The sequence below is a fragment of the Ursus americanus genome, chromosome 13 (assembly GCF_024610735.1).
Source record: "Ursus americanus isolate L20-20 chromosome 13, mUrsAme1.1.p, whole genome shotgun sequence".
Classification (NCBI taxonomy): domain Eukaryota; kingdom Metazoa; phylum Chordata; class Mammalia; order Carnivora; family Ursidae; genus Ursus; species Ursus americanus.
Window position 1 is genome coordinate 71,218,800 of NC_142139.1, and position 22,164 is coordinate 71,240,963.

The 22,164-nt window shown below is 42.3% G+C and overlaps 1 long non-coding RNA gene across 1 annotated transcript; it reads right to left on the reverse strand.

The window, feature by feature from the left end:
* Positions 1-3,537: 3,537 nt before the first annotated feature.
* On the reverse strand, positions 3,538-17,979 carry LOC123789901 (uncharacterized). The gene is made up of 3 exons (XR_006778942.2): positions 17,729-17,979; positions 15,427-15,613; positions 3,538-3,755 (listed from the first exon to the last, which is right to left on the reverse strand). It is a non-coding gene; the product is annotated as an uncharacterized LOC123789901 (long non-coding RNA).
* Positions 17,980-22,164: the final 4,185 nt, after the last annotated feature.

A 22,164-nucleotide genomic window follows, 5' to 3' on the forward strand; every position in this document is an offset into this window, starting at 1 on the left:
GAGATTTCTCAAACAAACTCACCTATTTTGTGGGATAAAAAAAAAAAAGTAACTAGAATGGTTGTTATTTCTTGCTTTCTCCAACCTCACTGCTTTTGTTCACCGAACCTTCACTGTGACCTCTTCAGTCTTCATGAAATTTGGCACTGAACAGACCTCTGATTACCTGGTGCACTTGCCCATTTTATACATGAGGACATTGAGGTCCAGATAAGGGAAGAGTTATGCCCAGGGTAAGTTGACTCAGGTTAAGATAGAGCTAAAGGTGGATCCTTCCCCAGTTTTCTTGCTCCTTGTCTATAGTCCAGAAAGAGCTCATCCAGCCTGGCTTTGGAATGGAGCAGACTGGGTCCAGGACAAGCTTCTGGAGCCATGCTGAGGGATGCTGTGGGGTCTAGGCTGGACATGGCCTCACTGGCCCAGACCTGACTGGAAGCTACAGCTTTGTAGATGATGCAATGAATGAACACAATGCACGTTCAGTTTGCTTACCCTGGTTTCCAGAATGCCAGCTCTGTGTGTGATTGCAAGGTGTTCTGTTACATTTGTGGTATTTCTTCATGATCATTTATAGGTGCAAAATACATCTAGAGCTATTTTCACAGAGCTATAAAATTTGTCTCTGCTCTGTTTCCTTTTTGAAATGTTCAGTTCAGCAAGATCGAAGGCCAATGGATAGAGCAAAATTTAACCCAGATTTCAGCCATTCTCTTTCCGGTCTTGGTATTTCTCCCTCCAAATTACATTTATATTGGACACATTTCTGTGCATAATTTTCATAGCCATACAGAAATGTTGTATCTTGGTTGAGCAGATGCAAGAAAACTTCCTGAGTTTCTCTTCAATATTCGCTGTACCCTTTGTTCTATTGAGTCCAATTGTCCCCTAAATAATAGCAATAGTAACAGCAATCAAATATGTTGCTTTTATTTTCCCATTTAGCAGCAGGACTAGATTGCACCACATGTGTCCAAATGGGACTGGGAAATCCTCTAACAGATGAGTGTCAGGGGTTTCCTGCCACAGACAAAGGAGCATTAGCTTTGCATTAGTAAACTGTGGTATGGCAGAAAGTCCCAGTTGCTTCCTGATATTTATATTTCTCTTTGTACAGTAACAGAGCCAAATTTTTAATTGGACATGTTGCTTCCCAGGTAAAAGACATCATTTCCTAGGATCCCATGTGACAAAGTAAGGCTACATGGCTAAGTTCTACCCAATGAGATGCAAGGGAAGCCTAGTGAGGGACTTTCAAGAAGCCTCTTTGAAGGGAGAGTGTCTCTCTTTTTTTTCTATTCTACTCCTTAGATCCTAGAGGTGATGGCTGGAGCTCTAGCAATCTTTTAGGGCCATGAAGATGATGACCACCTCTTAGAGACCGTGGAACACAGAGCTGGAAAGAGCCTTATCTTTGGTGACTGTGAATCTGCCATTACACCCTCTGACTGCCATCTTTGGATTTCTTTTAACTTAAGAAAAAGTAAATCTCTATCATAAGACATCACCATTTTTCAAGTCTTTGTTAGTCTAAGTTGGGCCTAATTTTGAGTTCTTTTATTACAATATTAACATCTAAGCTTCAGTTTTCATAGTTATATGACTTACAGGTTTCCAGTTTTGTAATTTTCTGAGTTGTTCTAGAATTGAATATTTAATAGATGCCTAGTGAATATAAAGCACACAACACAGTTCTTGCATTTTCTCCCCTTTAATATTTTCAGGGTGTTACGAGCTTAAGTAGCTGGGTATAAAAACCATATAAGAAGAATATTTAGAGCAATCAAGGGATAAACGCTATGGATAGGTGGTTAAATTACAAATGCAGAACCTCAATTTTGTTCGACAAAGGTAATCAACAGATTCTTAGTTTCTGTTTCACTCCAAGGTTTTTAGCTTCTAACCATAGTGTATGCTATAGCTCTTTTTCAAGTTGCCCTGTGTACTGAGGAAATATGGGCCTGAATGTTTCATTTATGTATTACACTTGATTAAAAAAACAAAAAGCTTAGCTTTGCTACAGTTAACCGTCTGCTATTGTATTCTTAAAGTCACACAGCCTTTACTTGCTGACATTTCTCTGAATTTCCATTTTTGTCTTGGTTGGTCTACTTCTGCTTACTTGGGTAATCCCCTAATTCCAAGCCCTTTGTAATACTTTCTAACTGACTTTCTGGTCAGAGCACCTTTTGGCAAAGTTTATAGTTTCTTCAGTTATAATCTTCCTGATTTTCAATTTCTCCACTAACATTCCAGTCCAATTTCACTCTTAAGCATATTATTCTTTTAAATCCAGGCACATTACACACACACACACACACACACACACATACACACACACACTTGCACACGTGCACACACAGACACACACACACAGAGTCTTATTTGATTTTTACAATAACCTAGTGTGGAAGACAAAGTGGCGATTATTATCCTCAACTTAGACATGAGAAGACATAGACTAAGAGATCAAAGATCACACATGCTGCTCTTGGTAGGGCTGGGACCAGTGACTCCTTTCCAGATTTCTAGTACAATTTTTTTTTCATTATGCACCACAGTTCCCTCCCCAAATTTGAAAGCCATTCATGTAGGCTGCCCATCAATCAGTCTTCATTCTGATCCACATATATTTTTGAGGATGAAGGATATGTCACATTTCATATTTAAATAACATTTTTATACTTTCCAAGTGCTTTCTTGTACATTATTGTATTTTATATTCACCGTATGTCTGTAAGGTAAGTAAGGCAGACGTTTCCTCCCACACCCATTCTCCACATGAGGAAGTGAGTGTCTGGGTAATCTAAGTTACGAACTCAAGATCACAGAGAAAATTAGTGACTGAATTGGGACTGTGTCCTCTGATTGATAAATTGTGTTTTTAAAGGATGGATAGGGAGAGTAGAACCTTTAAATACTTAGACCCAATTCTGTGGTGAATACCAGGTCAGAAACTATATAAGTGAGTCAGTAGCTCTCGTACTCCTTTTAGAAGTCTAGTGAGAGAAGATAGATCCTCCATCTCCTTTTCACCATCCCCTTTCCCCTTTTCAGGTCAATCAATCAGCTACCTATTGAAACACTAGCACTCTTCTAGGTGATATAGGGACACGAATCAGTAGGGAAGGCCAAATGATTGTCAGTATAAAACTGACCCTGTCCAGTGCTGAGGCTTCAGATAATTAGTACTACAATAATTAAAGGCTTTAGATAATTATTACTACAGATTCTCAGGGGAGTGATGTATCAGTATGACTCCAGTAGTCTTCAGGGAAGGCTTCCTGGTGGGTTCAGGCTGGTCTGGTTCTCTGTCCCCTAGAGTCAATGCAGGGTCACAGAGTGAGTTCTGGAGCGTACATCAGTACACATTGGTTTGAGTCTTAGCCCAATACTGACTTGTTCAGTGGCCTTGAGTAAGTCAATTGACCTCCCTAGACCTCAGTTTTTCAACTTTACCTGAAAAAGGTTAGACTAGTTTTGAAGCATTTGTATTAGTTCATTAGGGCCGCCATAACAAAGTACCACAGACTGGGGGGCTTAAACAACAGACTTTTATATTCTTACAGTCCTGGAGCCTGGAAGTCCAAGATCAGGGTTCAGTGGGCTGATTTCTTCTGAGGCCTGCCTACTTGTCTTGTAGATGGCTATTTCTTCTTCCTCTGTCTTCACATGATCTTCCCTCTGGGTGTGTCTGTGTCTTAATCTCCTCTTCTTGTAAGAATCAGTGATATCGGGTTAGGGCCCACGAATATGACCTTATTTTAAATGAAATTAAAATAAGTGTAATTATCTCCTTAAAGACACTATGTCTAAATATAGTCACATTCTGAGGTCCTGGAGGTTAAGACCTCAACACATGAATTTTAAAGGGACACAGTTCACCCATAACAATATCCAAATTGGGTAGTTTGGGAGAATTACTCAGGAAGCTTTAAAAAATGCAAATTTCTGAACCTCAAGCTCCTCTCTAAGAACCATGAGAGACAAGGCCCAGGGGTTTGCCTATTTTTAAGAGCTTCCCAGGTGATGGGCATGCTCGGCCATGTGTAGGACCCTCCGGAGTAGAGAACCTCCAAAGGCCCTTCCTTTCAGGTGCTCTTTGTACTTAAGAATCAGGCAGCCCTGAGGGGAAAGCATTCTAGTACTGTAGTTGTCTTGAAGAAGCATGAGGACGTAGGTTGGGAAGGGGGATGTTCAAGGGCTTCCAACTACTTTTTGGTGCACAGAGAAACTGAGGCAGGGCTGGTAGGTCATCAGATGGGAAAGAGAGGCACTTCTCTCTGCCAGTTACCCCACGACCACTATGGTCTAAATTTGATTTCTTTCTGCATAGAGTAGCTGATGCCCCTAAATATCATGATGGTAAGAAATTTTGAGCTTGGGACTCAAACAAGAGATCCCAGAAAGGGCAAGAAGATACACTTTCACGAGTGTACAATTCACTATTTACAAGGGTGAAATAAACAGAGATTCTCATTCAGACAGTTCAGACTTGCTCATGGAAGCAAAGGCCTGTTGCATACTGAAAAGAGCACGGCTGCTTTGGCAAACTGATTGGGGTCAGATCTCATTTTTTGCCACTCACCAGCTGTGTGATGCAGGATGGTTCACTTGGTGTTTCAGAGGCTTGGTTTCTTCTCCAACACATTGGGGAAAATAATCCCAGAGGAGAAGGGTGGTTATAAGAGGTTAATTAGATCATGCTTGTAAGAACTCCCTCCAGCGTCTGGTAGTTAGTGGGCCCTCGATAATCAACCACTATGTGCTGTGCCAAAACCAGGTTTACTCCTTTTTTTCTAGTCTGTATTTCACAGTTGATCACATACTGAGGGTCAGGGGGAAGGAAGGAGGAGAGAGGGAGAAGAATAAGAAGGAGGAGGAGCAAAGGAAAGTGCACATTACAGCTTCACATTTCCAGGCCTGCGAAAGCCAATCTGTTTAAGAGGGAGGAATAAGGCTGGTCTGCTGGGGGCCCGCAGTCATTTTCTGGTTGTTAAGCCAAAAGATTCTCCCTCAAAGAGTACACTTCACGCAATATTAAGCACAAATACCAGAGTGGCCCAGTAGTCCAATTTCTGCTTTACTTTTAACATCACCTTTGACCTATCCATGATAATGGCTAATATTTGCATTTTCTAAATCACTTTTTAAAACAAATGAATGATTTATTTGTAGCGTTAACTTGCAAAGTTAAGAGCTAGGTTTAATCGTCATTTCCATTTTTTACATCAATCCTGTTTTCCCATGGGAAACCCAAAGCTCAGAAGTTGCCAATGCCTTGCAAATGTGGAAGTGTCAGTGAGAATCCTAGGAAGTTGAGAAGGAGATGGAAGGGAATGAAGTGGGTTGTAGAGTTCAGTGGAAAGTGCACCAAATGTGTCTAAAACTTGTTCTCTGGTTGTTCCCCATGTCAGCCTTTTCTCTGCAACTGGGTCATAGGTTTCTTGAGGGTAGGCACCCTGCCGGGGACATCTGCATGCCCAATGGCACTTTTGTGCCGTCACACAGAGCAAATGGCAGTGTGCGGACCTGCTGGGATGAGCGGGAGGAGGGCAGCCAGGGGAGGAAGTGAGAGCTGCCCTCATCTAGGAGGCTGGGTCTGGGGTCCCTGTGTCTGGAAGATGCTATCCTTGCTGATCCTGTAACTTGGTCATCACATGGCTCATACAGAAGGGGAGCAACTTGATGGAAGGAGCCGAATGTGCTTCATTCCCTGCCACGTGAGTACTTCTGAGGAGCCCAAGGGAGCTGGTTACAGCGGAATTTTATTTCTTTTAATTTTATGAGCAAGAACCCCTGGGTTGATCAACACGAGAGAAGATCTAATTTGCAAACTTTCGTTTCATCCCCGTGCTCTCTTCTTGGTGGTTTACCCAAGGAGAAAGTGTCTTCCTTGTTAGGTGCATTTTTCACTCAGCACATATTCTTCTGTTATTAATTTTGCATTATTATTTATTAACTTTTCTCCTTTAGGGTTTTGTGCTTTGAGATTGTTCTCTTCCTTATCTGTCTACGGATTTAATCTGACTGTCGATCATTGATTTTAGGCTGTAGTTTCTTAAGGGTAGGGACTGCGTCCATCTGGTTAGTAGTATCTTGCATTTGTACTGGCTCTTGCTGCAGTCACAGGCCCTGACTTTAAACGTCTCAGATGTTTTAGACAGTTATCTGCACATTTTTCTTTCCCATCTCAAGCCTGCAGCCTCCTCAATGCCTTGCTCTGATGTCCTGAGGGAGAGTGCCTCCTGACGTCTTGTAGGGGGCCTCAGATGGCCTCCTCACCATCTCCTTAGAAATAGTGCTTCCCTTTCCTTCTGTCCTCTGCACCCACAGCAGTGGAAGGAACAAAGGAAATGGGCTTTAGCATCAGGCAGCCCTAAGACCTAAACTCTGGCTCCTACACAAAGCCTGTTGGCAAAGTCACCTTCCAATCCAGCCTCAGTGCTTTCCCTTACAAAATGGGGACGTGCCTTGTTGCAGGTGAATTGTGGAGAAAGAGCAAGGGAACACAGGAACATCATGTGGTAGGTTGTGTAGGAGTCTCAGAAAGTTGCCTTGCTGCTCTTAGGCTTAGCAATCTCATCCTTGTGTCTTCCTTCTTCTCTTGCAGCTTTTGGTCAGGTAATTTTTTTCCTTTTCTCATTTCACTTGTAACTCAAAATATGGGCCAAATCATAGAAAAGGGCACACACCTGGGATGCAGCATTAAGAACGGAACAACCTGACATTTAGGGGGAAACAGTGTCACCAACTCAATGTTGGAGCATCTGAAGCTGTGACTGAAAGATGCCTTTAGATCTCCACAAAACCTTCCTGCCACCTCCTCCTTTTCTAATTAAGCCCACTTTTCTTCAAGCACTGGCATTTGAGATGAATCAGAAACGCTGCTTCTTATTCCGTGGTATTATTTTTTTTCTGGTTTAATTACTAGTATTGCAACAGTATTTTTCCTGCCGTTTTTCTTCACAAATATATGTTATTTCAGTTACATTATGGTTTAAATAGGCTTTTGAGTGGGAGCCAGGGAACCTAACTGTGATTTTCAATATGGTTTCTATGGGAAAATGCAATACTCACTTCTAAACAACCCTCTGAAACATGAGCATGTGGAATACAGCCTATTTATGAAGGGAAGGTGGTCTCTTTGGTTTTTATTTTTGTAAACAATTTTGTGTTATTTACCGTATTCTTTTGAGATGGTATATTAGGCTGGTAGGGCAGACCCTATGGCCCAGAGAGATCAGGTCAGCTGAAGTAGGTCACGAAGCAGCACGGGCTTGAGTCTCCATTCTCTTGACTTTTAAGCCACTGCTCCTTCCTTGACCAGGAGACTTTCTAGGTTAGTGCCGTTTGGGAGGACTGTGCACTGTGCATGCACATAACTGCCTAGATTCAGTTCAAGATGACCGGCTATGCATGACTTCTCAGACCCCTCAGCCCCCAACCACCCACTTCTCTCTTCTACCCACAACATTTCCTCTTGGGGGGAAGCATGCCTTTTGGTAATGCCATGAGGAGCCCACAGGGGATGTGAGGCTGTATATGATGGGTAGAGGTGATTAATACCTCCTCTCCCACCAGGGCCACATTACTGGATACTGCAAATGCCAAGCTGTGTTGATTCATTTATTCAACAAATATTTTCCAAGGGATAGGTGCTGAATGACACAACAGTGAGCAAACATAAAGGACGTCCCTGCTCTCACAGAGTTTACAGTCCAAAGAGAAGACATTTAAACAAAACAGCCCCAAAAAAGGTGTAATATGTGCTGTCACAGGGAAAGAGCATGGCTGGTAGAGCATGCTAAACAGATGATACAGCATAAGGTAGAGTGCAGTCAGAATCTGCTCCTGTCTAAATAGAATCTTTCTTCTATTAAAAAACATTAATCAGACAGACATTATGTGCCCAGCACTGTGCTAGACACTATATTCAGTGAGTAAGACGTCATCCTGACCTTCAAAGTGCTCACAGCTGAGTAAGAGGGGCAGTTAACTTTTGCTGTGCAACAAACTACCCCCCAAACAAGAACTTTGTTCTTCTTCACAATTCTGCAGGTCAGCTAGGTGATTCATTTGGTATGGGTTAGTTTGACTGATTTCTGGTCAGCTGGCAGCTTGGCTGGGACTGAATGGCCCAGGCAGACTGTGGTCTAGGGAGCCTCAGCCAGGCAGCTTGTCTCTGATCCCTCTGGTCTTTCATCCTCCAGTAGACTGGACTTTTGATGTAGTATTCTCAGGGTTCTACAGAACAGAACAGGAGACACTGCAAACCCCAATGCCTATATGCTTTTTAAGATTCTGTTTGCATAACATCTGTGATTGACATATTTGCCAAAACCATCCCATGGCCAACCCCAGAGTCAGAAAGGGTGTTGGACCCCACAACAGTGTGGGTGCAGAGAGTTGTGAACACATTGTGGGCCATAATCTACCACAGATGTATAAATAAAAGCATTAGTGTATTGTGATAAATGTAAAGAGAGAAATAAATAGAGCCCATTGGTACCAAAGAGGTGGGAGCAACTAACACAAGGGAAATCCGAGAAGTTTCTGAGCAAAAGCACCATTCTGTCTGGTAGATGAGAAAGAGTTTGGCAAAGAGAGAACAGGAGGGCACTGAGTGTATTGATGATATATCTCAGAGGTGGAGGTGAGTGTGATTTGCTGCAGACAGTCTGGGGAAGCTCAATTCTTGTTTTGTCTATACTAGCCATTTCCCAGAAAATTACCTCATACTATCCTTGTTTTCATAACAATTGTACTTTTTGAAACAACCAGTTAGCCACTTTCCAGGTTTTACTTTTCCAGCATTTGGAAAGCAATGCCATGAAAAATCCATATAATCAGTTTGAACTGTCTGACCTTATCAAGGCATACAGATAATTTTTTTTTCAATCACTACTTTAAGAATGTTTGGTGAGGGGTGCGTGGGTGGCTCAGTTGGTTAAGTGTCTGAGTCTTGATTTTGGCTCAGGTCATGATCCCATGGTCCTGAGATCGATCCCCGTGTTGGGTTCTGCATGCAGCAGGTAGTCTGCTTGAGATTCTCTCTCTCCTTCTCCTTATGTACCCCCCACAGCCTTTCTCTCTAAAATAAATAAATAAATATTTTTAAAAAAGAATGTTTGGTGGAATTCCCTTTTTTTAAAAATATTTTATTTATTTATTTGACAGAGATAGAGACAGCCAGCGAGAGAGGGAACACAAGCAGGGGGAGTGGGAGAGGAAGAAGCAGACTCATAGTGGAAGAGCCCGATGTGGGGCTCGATCCCATAGCGCCGGGATCACGCCCTGAGCCGAAGGCAGACGCTTAACGACTGCGCCACCCAGGCGCCCCTGGAATTCCCTTTTTTGTTTCTTAATAACATGCTTGGAAAATGCAAAAGATTTCTAGCCATCTTTAATCATAAAAAATTAATCCATACAGGAATGCAAGGATAATGCACTATCAAGCAATTTATTACTATAATAGCATTGACATAGTCCTGGCATCATATTTCAAATCCCTTTGTTTATTTTCTCATTGATAAACTTCTGGATTCAAATGCGAACTCTTTGAGGGCAGGGGCCAATTTTATAAGTTTACTTTTGAATTTCTAGGTTTTAGAAGAATGCCTTGCATAGACTAGGTACTCAATATCTAGTTGTTGAATGGAAAAATGAATATAACTCACAATATTTGTAGGTTAAAAATAAAAATAAAAAAAACATTTAGGATAGAATCCAAACTTCATTCCTGATGAAAGTGTCAATATAGTAAAATAGATATTTCCTCAATTTGATATCTATTCTCTATTCTTAAGCCAGGGTTATGCATGCTAGTAACACTTTAAAACAGTCACATTACGGTCAGAAACAAGATAAAAATGTCTACTACTGGAGATACTTGCCAATGAAATTAAATAAGAGAAAGAAATAAGAGGGATAGCTATGGGAATGAGAAGGTAAAACTATTAGTAATAACGTATTGTATAAATGTATACCCAGAAGAACAGAGTGAATTAATTTAGAACAGTTACAAACTATAAGAACTATAAGAGATTTATAGTTTCTAGAATATAGATCCTTTACCTCTCTGGTTAAGTTAATTCCGAGATAACGTATGATTTTTGGTGCTAGTGTAAATGGAATGGATTCCCTAATTTCTTTCTTCTGTCTCATTGTTCGTGTATAGAAATGCAACTGATTTCTGAGCATTGATTTTATATTCTGCCACATTAATGAATTGCTCTATAAGTTCTAGTAGTTTGGGGGTGGTGTCTTTTGGGTTTTCCATATAGAGTATCATGTCATCTGCTAAGAGGGGCAGTTTGACTTCTTCTTTGCCGATTTGGATACCTTTTATCCCTTTTTGTCGTCTGATTGCTGTTGCAAGGACTTCTAGTACTATGGTGAATAATAATGGCGAGAGTGGGCATCCTTGTCATGTTCCTGATCTTAAGGAAAAGGCTTCCAGCTTTTCCCCACTGAGAATGATATTCGCTGTAGGCTTTTCATAGATGGTTTTTATGAAATTGAGGAATGTACCTGCTATCCCTACACTCTGAAGGGTTTTAATCAGGAAAGGATGCTGTATTTTGTCAAATGCTTTTTCTGCATCTATTGAGAGGATCATATGGTTCCTGAGACTTTTCTTGTTGATATGATGTATCACGCTGATAGATTTGCGAATGTTGAACCACCCTTGCATCCCAGGGATGAATCCCACTTGGTCATGATGGATAATCCTTTTAATGTACTGTTGGATTCTATTAGCCAGGATCTTGTTGAGAATTTTGGCATCCACATTCATCAGGGATATCAGTCTGTAATTCTCCTTTTTGATGGGGTCTTTGCCTGGTTTGGGGATCAAGGTAATACTGGCCTCATAGAATGAGTTTGGTAGTTTTCCTTCTGTTCCTATTTTTTGAAACAGCTTCAGGAAAATAGGTATTATTTCTTCTTTGAATGTTTGGTAGAATTCCCCGGGGAATCCGTCAGGCCCTGGGCTCTTGTTTTTGGGGAGGTTTTTGATCACTGCTTCAATCTCTTCATAAATAATCAGTCTGTTTAAATCATCAATTTCTTCCTGTTTCATTCTTGGTAGTTTATAGGTTTCCAGGAACGCATCCATTTCTTCCAGATTATTTAATTTATTGGCATAAAGCTGTTGATAAAAGTTTCTAATGATCCTTCCTATTTCATTGGTGTTGGTTGTGACCTCTCCCTTTTCATTCATAATTTTGTTAATTTGAGTCCTTTCTCTATTCTTTTGAATAAGTCTTGATAGTGGCTTATCGATCTTATTTAATCTTTCAAAGAACCAGCTTCTAGTTCTGTTGATCTGCTCTACTGTGCTCCTGGTATTAAGGAGGGCACGTATTGCATGGTGCACTGGGTGTTTTACGCAAGTAATGAATCATGGAACTTTACATCAAAAACTAGGGATGTACTGTATGGTGACTAACATAATACAATAAAAAAAAGAACTATAAGAGAATTTGGTAAGGAGGTTAGAAGAAAACAATATTCAGATATAAGAAGCCTTGATTTATATGAGTAACTTTTGGGATAAAGATATTGATTATAAGAAAGATCAATGGGCCAGAGTAAAACATCCAGCACTAGCACCAAATGCATAGGGGAAAATATGCATAACAATAATTATAACATTAGCTGACACATCATAGGATATATAGTATATGTTCTAATGCAACACTTGAACCCCTGCTGTCAGGCTCTGGTGTTCATGCTTTTAACCACTGGGCTATACTGCCTCTATTTTTTGCTATTGGTGCATTTGAAACAAAATGCATAAAGTAAATTCTCCAATAAATAATGCTGGGACAGGTATGTTTTTATCCAAAAAAGAGTAAAGTCTGTTTTCAAATCACCCCATATTCCAAAATAAATTCCAATGAACCAAAGTGGTACCAAAGAATATATCAGAAGAATTTACAAGAATTTTCTGTTGTCGTTAATCTCAGCATAGGAAAAGACTTTTAGAATTTGACACAAAACTCATTATCCTTAAAAAGAAAACACTGAAAAATTAAATTATACAAATATAATAATATTCTTCATGGAAAAGATACAATTAATAAAATAAAAAGAATTGATAGAGAAGAAAAAGTTGTAATGCACCTTGAATAAGTGTGCTTAAATATCCATAAGAAAAAAAAAAAGCCTAATAGTCCAAATCAAGCACAAGGAACGGATATGAAGAGTTCACACAAAAGGAACTGCAAATAATTCCTAAATAAGAAAATATATCATATCTTACACATTAGGAGAGCAGCCAAATTAAAGTTATAATAAAATACCTATGAGAATGACAAAAGTGAAAACATTTGATGACATGATGTATTGGGCAGGTTTCCAGTCGGGGGGAATTTGTAATCATTACTGGTGGAAGCACAGTTCTCATAATCTCTACCAAAATCACATGTGTTTTTGACTCTTGGATTCGACCTGTAGAAATGCATCCCACAACTGCATTTGCACATGTGCACAATGCTATTATTTAATGTATCATTGCATGTACTAAGGAAAAGCTATGCATAACCCAAATGTTCATCAATAGGGTGATAGTTAAATGGTGATGACCACCATATGTGGAATGATCTGGATCTGTTCAGTGGGACGTAGAGACTCTTAAGTGTTGTTAGGGGGGTATCTCCATGAAATATTAAAACATGTTTGTATCCATTTGTGGGGGAAAATAAAGAATTTCTATCTATTATCTATCTATCTATCTATCTATCTATCTATCTATCTATCTATTATCTATCTATCTATCTATCTATCTATCTATCTATCTATCTATCCTTCATCACCTATACTCTATCCATTTGTTTGTAAATGCATATAGTAACTCTAGAAAGACACAGAAGAAACAGCTAACATTAGTTGCTTTTGGAGAAGGAAAAGTGAGGAACTGGGGTAGGAGGATCACTCACTTTCACATTTTCTACCTTTGGAATTTTAAAACTGATATAAAATGGTATTTATTTCTATATCTGAATGTTTGGCAGTGACTACATTCTAAGTTTTCATGAGTTAGTCAAGTGCTTACTTCTATTGATCATGAATAAGTCTAGATTTAAGAACTGATCAGAGTAAATTCTGTATAAGAGGAAAAGGAAAATGGAAGAGCAGATGGAGGTATAGATAGATGCTAAATTGAAAACCATTATTAGGATAAGACATGGGGGTGTAGATACCTCTTTGAGATTTTTAATTTCAGTCCTTTGTCCATCTTCCCAGAAGTGGGGTTGCTGCATCATAGGGTAGTTCTTTTTTTCCTGCACCCTCATGTTCACTGTATCATTATTCACAATAGCCAAGATTTGAAAATGACCCAAACGTCCACCAACAGATGATTGGACCAAAAAAAAAAAAGTGGTATAAAAATACAGTGGAATATTATTCAGTCATAAAAAAGAAGGAAATCCTGCCATTTGTAACAAGATGGATGAAGCCAGAGGCCATGATGTGAAGTAAAATAAGCCAGTCCCAGAAGAACAAATACTGCATGAATCCAGTTCATGAAGTATCTAAAATAGTCCAACACAGAGAAGCAGAGAATAGAATGCTGATTGCCAGGGGCTGGTAGGTGGAGGAAATGGCGGACTTTCTTTCAATAGGTGTAAAGTTTCTGTTATTCAAGATGAAGTTCTAGAGATCCATTGTACAACATTGTACCTACAGTTAACAATACTGTATTGCATGCTTTAAAATATGTTAAGGATAGATCTAGTTAATTGAAACACATAAAAGAACAGAAGAAAAATTTTGCAGGTTATAGATATATTTAGTGCCTTGCTTGTGGTGATGGTGTTATGGGTTTATGCATATGTCCAAACTCATCAAGATGTATACATTAAATGTGTCCCTTTTTTAGCATATTAATCATACCCTAATAAAGCTAAAAAAAAGGAAATTTAAAAATGTAAAAAAAAAGGAATTAGAGGCACCTGGGTGGCTCAGTCAGTTAAGCGTCCAACTCTTGATTTCTGCTCAGGTCGTGATCTCAGGGTCGTGAAATGAAGCCCCCATTGTCGGGCTCCACACTCAGCTGGGAGTCTGCTTAAGATTCTCTCTCTCCCTCTGACCCTGCCCTTGTGCTCACATGCGTGTGCTCTCTCTCTCTCCAAAAAAAAAAAAAAAAAGAGAACGGATCAGCTTTCTTATAGAGGATGAGAAAAGCACAAAATGACTTTGAATAAAATGTAAACAATAGTCAAACAAAACAAAACAAAACAAAAAACTATAGCTCGTCCCAGGGAAAAAAAGTGAAGTGTTTGTACACACTGACAGAGAGGGAGAAACTTTTCTTCCTTCTCTTATATAGACACTAATCTCATCACGGGGGCCCTGCCCTCATGACTTCATGTAACCCTAATTACCTCCCAGAGGTCCCACCTTCAAATACCATCACACTGGGGATTAGGGCTTCAGCATATGAGTTTTGAGGGGACACAAATACTCAGTCCACAGCAACATGCAATCTTCACCATAAATGTATGAGACAGCTACTATTTTCTCAAATCTACAGATGAGGAAACTGAGGCAGAAAGGTCAGGCAACTTGGTCATGGTTCTACAGCTGGTACAGCAGCAGAGCTGGGTTGGAGTGTGAGTAGGCTAGCCCCTAGGGTTTCCTGGGAAACCCCTGTGCGATGCTGGTTCAACAGCAGGTGTGCCATAGTCACAGCAGATCCCTCCCAGTGCTCCCTTTGGCTCCTGGCCCCTTACTGGAGGGGAGAAAGAGGAACTGCACATCTCATTAAACTGGTAACTGAGCCACCTGGCATGAGATCTGGGCAGGGGCAGGGTTTGGCTCCAACTATTAGAGGCTCTCCTTAGAATATGGCATTCTTGTTGCCAGCTTGGGGGTCTGCTGTTAATTCTGGGGCACCAGGAAAAGCACCTTCCAATATCCTGCTACATCTCTGTGGGGAAAAGAGCCAGGGCTGGAAGTTAAACTCCAAGAACTGACTCTACTTGAGGTAGTGAAGACAGAGGTGCAGGTCAACTTAACAAGATTCAGTAGATTCAGTTACATGCCATCCCTCTGCTCAAAGATCCCGAAATATCCCTTTACCAGACTCTTCATCTGGCCTCACCATATTTTTCCAAAGCACTGTTCTCTTCAGCCCAGAGGAAAGCTCTCAGTCCAGCTCAGCAGCTCCACTCAGCCACTTTGAAATCACCATTTTCTGTCCCTACTTTAAAGCTGTAACTTCAAATGAGCTAATGGATGTGAAATGCTTCATAAGGCACATATTGCTACACCACCAACAAAAACCACTAACCCAGGTAGAGCATGGTTCAGCTTACAGAGAATTTTAAATTACTCCTCAAGGCGTCCCTCTGAATTAAGAATTATTGCTCCCATTTTACAATTGAGGGTGCTGAGCCTGGTGTAGTTTCTTGGGCTCACCTGATCAGCGCGCTGCTGGGCTGTTGTCAGACCCAGGGCTTCAGACTCCGGATCCTGTGCCCTTTCTCTTCATTTTTGGAGTAGGAGTAAGAGAGCAGTAGCAGATAGAGATCACCTCGTGAAAGCCACGCTGGAAACTCATGGCTCCTTGGATCTCTGGGTCAGGGAATGTTTATTTCTACTGCAGCTGAGAAGGAGGGAGGATGGGATCTCTTAGGTTCACAAAACAGGGAAGATAAAAGCTTGTCAGACACCTAATCACTGTCTGTAAGCAGTTGCCAAACACCTACGCCATCAGCTTCTGTTTCCCAGGGCCGAGCAAGAACAAGGAGAACAACAGCAAACATTTGCGGGGCTAATCACTTTACATGGATTATCTCAATTAATCCTCACAACAGCCCTGTGAGGTAGGTGTTCTTCTTAGCCACACTTTACCAAAAGAGAAAAGCCCTGTTCATTTATTCTTTTTACCACCCTTCAACCACTCAGGGTCTGCCTCAGTGGAAAGAAAGCTGGCTGTGCACACCTGCTCGTACTCAGCTGTGTTGTTTTATGTGGGGGGATGGCAGTGGTGGGTCAAGTAATGAGGAGTAATGCAAAAATCACTTCTATTTAGCTGTGGAATGTGGTCCTTGGCCTTGCATTTAAAAATAGCTGTATGAAATGTGTGGAGACTTCCCAGCACAGCTAGTGGAAACCAAGTGATGAAGCTACCTTGCAATGCTCTGGCTCAAGAAAGGTGAGGACGCCCAGGCTTCCTCCAGTAGAGCTCCCCTGCTGAAGATAGTCTGAATCACCTCTCATCCCCTCCTCTGCTTTTCCTCATTCTTATTTTCACTATTATTAATGTGGACAACCTGACCTTAAATAAAGGACTCCTCTGGGGGCACCTGGTGGTTCGGTCAGTTAAACCTCTGACTCGATTTCAGCTCAGGTCTTGATCTCAGGGTTGTGAGACTGAGCCCTATGGCAGCTGTACACCGGGCGTGGAGCCTGCTTACAATTCCCTCTCCCTCTCCCCACCCCATACACACTCTCTTTCTCTCTAAAATAAATAAATAAATAAATAAATAAATAAATAAATAAATAAATAAATAAATAAATAAATAAATAATTCTCCTCTGTGCCAGGCTTTGTTTCATGTGTGTGAGACCTCAGTGACCTGGCTTCATGACCATGCTCTGTGGTGCATGGGGTGTGTGAACTGTCACATGCTCAGAAATCCAGGGAGCTAGTTGTTAAACAGAGCTGTGGCTAAAAATAAAATGATATACACTTACGATTAAGTAAATTAGATTAAAAACAAAGATAATAAACACAATAATGTGATTAAATATTTACTAGCACACCACTGGGACCACTCTTACCCTTGATAATAGTACCTAAGATGACTGAGGTTTTGAAGGACGTGGCAAAGCCGAGAGGCAGAGATAGATCAGTCGATCTCAAAGATGTTGGCCCAAATTGAGCTGCTTTTTCCTCAGTATGGGGCTACATTTGGGCTCCATCCAGATCATGAGTTTGGGATGGGAGTGCTGGGCGTGGTGACTGAGAGACTTGGATTGTAGGAATGACTATCTGGTAGGAAACACCACTACGACAACGAAAGGGCACACGGCAGTCAAGGGTCTACCTTCTGGACCTGATGTATCAAACATGGGCCTTGAGTCAGAGTCATCAGCTGCTATGTGGACAGAGTCTACGGACCACTCTCCTATTTAGAATAAGCATCCACTTATTTCCACATGTGCCTCCGCCTCCCACCGAATAATAAGATCCCAGAATGTTTGGAGCCACCAATCCCCATTCTGGGAGAGGAAACGCGCCCATAAGGATGAAGGGACCACACTCCAGATCTTATCTAAAGAAGAACAAGTGATGATTATCTCCAGAGGCCCTGGAAATGTTAAGAGAAGGGAAAGAGGAGGTACTTGGCGCTTCCTCACGGAAAAGCTCCAGATCCATAAATATATCCAGTGGAATTCAGGACAAACCATAATGTATAAAAGATTGAATAGAAGATATATTATGCCATTGCATAGCAATCCTGTCTGTAGGAATTTATAGCTTCGATATATTCCCCATTAAAAGTGGTTCAGCTAGCTGGTAGAGAGGCTCAATTCATCTTGTATCTGTTGCAAACCATCAATATTATGGTTTACCCATTTAAACTGGAAATGGGACCAAATATTTGGGCTATTTATAATAAAAAATATGAAAATCTTTGTATTGGTGTTCATCTCTTAACTTCTCCAGTTTAATCAGAAGTCTGTTTACATAGAGCTCAGAGACAATTTCTCACCTGTGCAATCGCTAGGATCCGAGAGGCAGGGATGGGGAGGAACACGACCTCATGGTCCTTTCTCAAGGAGCTAGGCAGGTGTCTTTACCTGCTGCCTGTCACTGTGGTGAAGACGCCAAGTCCACAGGAAAGGAAAGAGAGCTGTTTTCATCTTCAAGAGTCTGTGTGTTGAAGGGAAGGAGAGAAGGAGAAGGCTGGGGAGCTGGAAACAGATAAGAGTATGAAGAGCCAGTGAGTATCAAAGTGCAACTAGCTGCTGGCAGATTCCTCATATTCTGGCTTTTGTTTACAGGACACATGCTAGCCCAGGGCTCCCTTCATCAGTGGTGACCTCACTGTGGTGGAGTGTGGTAACTGTGTCACCAGGATGCCCATGGATTAGACTGTTGATCCTCAGTGGAGAAGACACTGCCTCCCCTAGCAATAATTTACAGATTTGTGTGGCGGTTTTGATAATCACAATATGGGGCCCAAGACTGCATTTCTTGTGACAGTCCTGCATAACAAACAGCTGGTGCCTTAGCTATTTTCCCAGGGCATCTCTCCCCCTTGCTCACAACACCTGTGGCTTTCCATTCTCCTCTGCCTGGCTCTTCCACACCATGCGTTAGTCTGGGTTTCTAGTATCTGCCTTGGACCCACCTCCTTGATTTTGAATCCATTTGATTTATCCCACCTTGCCCTTATTCTCAGCTTGAGAGTTTTGACTCAGCACCTGAATTCCAGAACACCCACAGCTCTCAGGGAGGGTCCCCTGTCAGCTTGGGTTGTCTGGGAGCCACGGTGGCCCATGAACTACCTGCCTAGGTAGCTGCCCAGCAGAAGAGGAATAAAGGTTAATCTCTACTCAGTTGTGCCTTGGTCATTACCTTGGTTGACTGCTTTCATTGTGTCTTCCCTGTTCTTTCACTGTGTTCCCAAGCTCTCTACCCTCATGTCAGAGGGCTCCCTTCACATGTCTCGGCCACTAGCAGTAGTAGGCCCTTCTTGTATATTCATCCAGGGAGTCCCCTCCTTGGGCAGTACCCTCCTGCCAATGGCCTCTTGTCAGATGAATGTTGGCAGAGAGCCCCCTGTTGCTGTGTGGCTCACACTGAGGCCCTGGGAGCTCCTGCAACCTGAACTCAGGGGTTGGCAAAGAGTCACTCTGGCTCAGGCATGTGTCTTCCCTTCATGTCCCTCTCTGAGACACTCCAAGTGTCATTTTGCCCTTTCCACGTGTGCCCAGGGCTTTCTGTGCTATTTTTAAAAGCATATAGCACTTACTGTTGGTACCATTCATTTGGGTGGTTGATCATAACAGCCTAAAAGTGTCACCTCCTGACAGTGTGATTGCAAAAAAGCATTACAGTCAAGTGAAGAGGCCAGGCAGACAGAGGGCCTGAGTGGGGGACTTGGGGCAGAGGGAAGGAGCCCAGAGCGGCATGTAGACCCAGTGCCATGACCCAGGATGTGCAGAGGGGAGGAGCTGGGGATCGGGGTGTCACAGCCAGGCAGCTGGGTTTTGGCATTGGTTCTGCCAGCATCAGGCCTTCAACAAGTCCCTTGAGTTTTCTAAATATCACTCCTCATACCTTCAACACAGAATAGCCATGCTTTTAGGGCAGATGCTGGTTGCCAGCTCTCATGTTTTCTCAGAAGGGAACAAGGTTGGAAACAGAGTTTTGATTTTTCTGTTTACACCAGCTATTCTCTGGCTGGTAGATTAGGATAAAGATTCCTGCTCATGTGCCTCCAACTTTCCTCTTCTGAGTTTAGCTTTCTCAGAAGAGAAACTCATTTTCATTTTTTAAAGATTTTTATTTATTTATTTGAGAGAGACAGAGCTTGAGTAGGGGGAGGGGCAGAAGGCAAGGGAGAGAGACAAGCAGGCTCCCTGCTGAGTGTGAAGCCCAACCAGGCCAGGGGCTGATCCCAGGATTCCAGGATCATGACTTGAGCTGAAGTTAGACGCTTAACCAACTGAGCCACCCATGCACCCCTCATTTTCATTTTTGACTCCTGCTTGCAGGCCATGAGCTGCTCAGGCTGGCCTGGGGACCCTCTCTCTGGTGTTCTCCCTCCCACTCTAACTAGTGCTGTAGAGAAGCACGGCACCTCACGGGTATGGCTAAGGAAGCTCTGCTCTGAAGACCTACTTCTTCTGGTAGGGAGAATGAGCAGGGGTTCCCGTTTTGGTCACAGTTCCAAGTCCAGTGCATCCTGAACATCCATAAAGCTGATACTTTGATCTGCCCCAGTGCTCCTCCTTGGCTGGTTCAGAGCCCAGGACTTGGGAGTCAATGTCCTATAGAGCTCAGTACATACCAACCCGAGAGGGCAGTTGGGGTGCCTAGAGAGAGTGCCTAGAACAATTCCTTCCTAAGTGGTGGCCATTATTTAAACATGCAAACTGAGTGGTCTACGATAGACTCTACTTTCAAAAGATGGGAGATCTCTGGAGCACTCACATTCTGAGCTTAAATAATTACCATTTTTTTCCTCCTGAAGCTGTTTTTATTGCAGGATATACAATTTATTATTTTCTATGTAATAAATAGGTAACATTTATTGAATAATCAGCACATGCCAGGCATTTTCCAGATGATAAAACTGAAGCACAGAAAGGATATGGAACTTCGCAAGACCACCAGTCCAGAAAGAGGCAAGCTAATTCTCAAACCCAGGCAGTGGGCTTCAGCATGGAGCTCTCAATTACTCTACTGTCCCACTTACGACATCCTAAGATTCTGAGGTTCACAGAGGTTCTGGAAGATGCCCAAGATCTACAAAGTTACAAGAAACAAGACAGGATTTCAACTCCAAAGCTTGCCAGTGCCTGGCTCCACCTGCCCCCACCATCTTGCGCTGTGTTCATTATCCTGGCCCACAAGGGAGCCTCCAATGCTGGCCTCTCATTCCCCACTGCCCAAGCATATATACTGGGGTCAGCCAGGGTCCCCCACCCTTCTCCTACAAGACTCTATGGCTCTGCCTTTCTGTATAACAGGAAAAAAGAAAGAAGAATGGGTTTTCATTTTTAAAACCAACATCTCCCACCCTCCGGCAGTCCCCACATTCCCCTCCCACGCAGATGGAAATGAACTAGAAACTCAGTTCCCAGAGACTACAAGCTGCACATTTTCTCCCTATAAACCGGTTATCAGCACTTTCAGCCAGTCAGAGATTAAGTATTTATTGGCTTTCTCTTCTGCAACTTCCCTCAAGAAAGCTTGCACTGTAGTCCAATTCCCAAGCTTGGCCCGTCCGGGGGTAGCGAAGCAGCTGATGGAGGTGCAGATGCGGGAAATGAAGATGAGTAGGCTCTCCTGCTGCAGCAAGGGGGCTGAGCGGGCAAGGAGGGGTGGGTGCCAAGTGGCCCCATGGCAGCTTACAGGGATCTTCCGGGTTGGGTTATCAGCTTTAATAGATTGCAATTTGTGTAATAAGCGTGTATCTGTGGGCATAAGCTCATGTGCATCTATATACTGCTGATGGAGGTCAGCTTGCACTTCCACGTGATCATGTGTGTAAATATGGGCATATTCGGTGTGGGCCCAGACCTGTGTAACTGCAAACATGCCGACAGGAGGCCCGAGACTGGGTGCACAAGGACTTGGCCTCTTTACCTTTCTTTGCTGATACACGATTGGGATAGGCTGGTGATGGGTAGTAAGGAGGGCACGTATTGCATGGTGCACTGGGTGTTATACGCAAATAATGAATCATGGAACTTTACATCAAAAACTAAGGATATATTATATGGTGACTAACATAACATAATAAAAAATTACTATAAAAAATAAATTATTTATAAATAAAAAAAAAAGGTCTCTGCACATTGAAACTCCTGCTGCCTTGTGTGGAGCTGGGGTGTGGACCTAATGAGAGAGAAGCTGTTGGGGGTTAAGTGGTGTGCTGAGAGGGGACTGGGCTCTGGCGTTCCCTTAATTCTGGCTGTTTATTTCTTTTCAGTTCTGCTCCCTTGTGCACTGCAAGACTCAAAGACTATTTAAGAGGATGCTCCTACCATTGTTCAGAAGCGTGTAGTGACTCCACCCAGTCCTGGCCATTCCCTGATCACCCACCACAATGGGGCACAGCCGCGTTCCGACCCCAGGCGTACATGCTCTGTCATGTTCTCTGTCTGCTCCTGGTAACTTCCAGGCCCAGAACAATTTCCCCATCCATGTCTCCATGTCTGAACTCTGGTCACTTCAACTTGAAGGTCCCCGTGTAAGGCTGTCCTCCCCAGGAGCCTCATGTGACCCCACTAGCTCTAGCCATCTTTTCCTCCTTGAATCTAGCAGCCTCCTACTGCTACTTTAGACCTCCAAATGTATCAACTTATACTATTTGATTTTTTGTTTCATCTGGGTGAGTCTACTGCAGGTGGGGATTATTTTAGAGAAGATATTTTTAAAATAGCTAATGAGAAAGGGTGTGGACTTTTGTTC